Source organism: Canis lupus, chromosome X (genome assembly GCF_003254725.2).
Source record: "Canis lupus dingo isolate Sandy chromosome X, ASM325472v2, whole genome shotgun sequence".
NCBI lineage: Eukaryota > Metazoa > Chordata > Mammalia > Carnivora > Canidae > Canis > Canis lupus.
In genome coordinates, this window is record NC_064281.1 from 83,317,013 (window position 1) to 83,319,133 (window position 2,121).

Genomic DNA, 2,121 nt, shown 5'->3' on the forward strand with positions numbered 1-2,121 from the left:
GCATTGCGAATATCCCTAGAGACTGACGCAGTGATCCAGCTGAGGCTAGACCTTTGACTGACTTATTTATGGCTGTTTATGATTATGATGTTGACTAGACCCTTTATCTAGAACTTAGCCATGAGAGTCACATTTATATCTCAAGAGTGAACCAATGCAGCCTTGAGAGCCAGTCTTCATGTCCCTTGACTCACTGGCATGGATTCTGTCAGCCTCTGGGCAAAAGAAAACATGAAGACCCAGCTACCCCAATTATTACAAGATAATAGAATCTGACTCATTCCTTCGAAGAATGAGTTGTGGGGGATATTTATTTATACCCATTGAGGCATCTTCCAAAACATTAAGCAGACACTACCACCCAAAATGGACATTGGTCCAGAATAATAATAACATTTATCGGACACTTGTAAGGGCTTGGCACAGTCAAGTGCTTTAAGCATATTCCCATCTAATCCTCATAACAACCATAGGAAGGAGGTGTTCATGTTGATTCTACCACTCATTCTTTGGGAATTGGAGCCCTGTCTTCACCTGCAGTCTTCACCACTATACTATTTTGTGTCCCATCTTTATAGGAGATGATGAGGATTCTGTGATCCCAAGTAGACCAGATCAACACTACTTAAGAGCATGGGCTGCAGACCAGTGTTAGCCTACGAACTGTTTATTACTGGTCTGCAATGAGAGAAGCTGGAAATTCAGAGTTGGCTTTATTTTTTTAAAAAAGGGTAGAATTAATATTTTATTGTCACTTATAATCAGATGGTGGTTGAGTATATAGTCTTCATACTTGATCTTTCCTTTTTGTAGATAAAAAAAATTACAAGTTTTCAACAGCCATGGGCTGGTTATGTTTTCAGAAAATGTAATTAGATTAATTCATTTATGGTGGCTTCAAGTTTTTCCTTATTAGCTCCGGAAAATTCACCCACCTTTTGTCCCTTCTTAAAAAACTGGAAGGTTGGCATGCATTTGACTTCACACTCTGAAGCAACATCCTGACAGTCATCCACGTCTACTTCAAGGAACACCACATTGGAATACTTCTCAGAGAGGAAATGAAAGAAAGGCTTGATCATTTTGCAAGGTCCACACCACGTGGCTGAGAAGTCAACTACTACAAGTTTATCCCCAGCACTGTTCAAGGCTTCCTGAAAAGCGTACTTGCTCTTGATCTACTTCACCATTTTGGCGGCTGGGGTCTGACAAGCAATGCGAGAGGGAGGAAAGTGGATGCAAAACGCCAGCCAGAGCTTAGCTTTAAAGAAAAAAACATTTATAGCAATGTAGCAGAGTATGCTTTTATGTCTGTCTCACCTAATTACTTAAAAATTGTTTTTTGTGTGTCATTGGTTTTTACTTAATATCATTTTATAGTAAGTTGTTTTTATTATAATATTTTTAAAAAGCATCAGCCTGGGGTCGCCTGAGTGGCTCAATCAGTTAAGCATCTGACTTTTGATTTCAGTTCAGGTCATGATCTCAGGGTTGTGAGATCAAGGCTGAAGTCCAGCTCCATGCTTAGCATGGAAACTGCTTAACATTCTCTCTCTCTCTCTCTCTCTCTCTCTCTCTCTCTCCATCTGCCCCCACCTCTCTCCCTATTTAAAATAATAATAATAATAATAATAATAATAATAATAATAATAAATTTAAAAACAAAAGCATCAACCCATGATGGTTTGGCATCTAAAAAACAGAAATAAAAACTAGTCTTTCGCTGGACTAAATAGCATAATGTTCACAATGACCACTGCAGAAAAGAAATTGGAAGATAGTGAAATTTGAACTTCTTCATGAGGTTTGTGGGAGTTTTTTCTCTCTTTCTTATCAGCTCTCCCCACTTCTCCCTGATAAATTTACCCATTGGTCTGGTGGGTTTTAGGAGAACAATGTATAACACCACTTTTCCTCTTCCTCATTTGAAAGCAACTGAACCCGGAGCACTAGAGTCAGAGAGATCAAAGCATCGATTGCAAAACTTGACTGGGGAATGTAGCTGAGATGTGAGACCCTCAACTGCCTTTCTAATCCCTCTCCTACCCTGGAATTAGGGAGCTTCACCCACCTACCACTGGCTCAGAGGGCAAGCCCAGGCCTTCTCCCACATCTGTCCTT

General features: G+C 39.9%; 1 pseudogene; it reads right to left on the bottom strand.

Moving 5' to 3' along the window:
* Positions 1-712: 712 nt before the first annotated feature.
* On the bottom strand, positions 713-1,190 carry LOC112649198 (thioredoxin-like; annotated as a pseudogene).
* Positions 1,191-2,121: the final 931 nt, after the last annotated feature.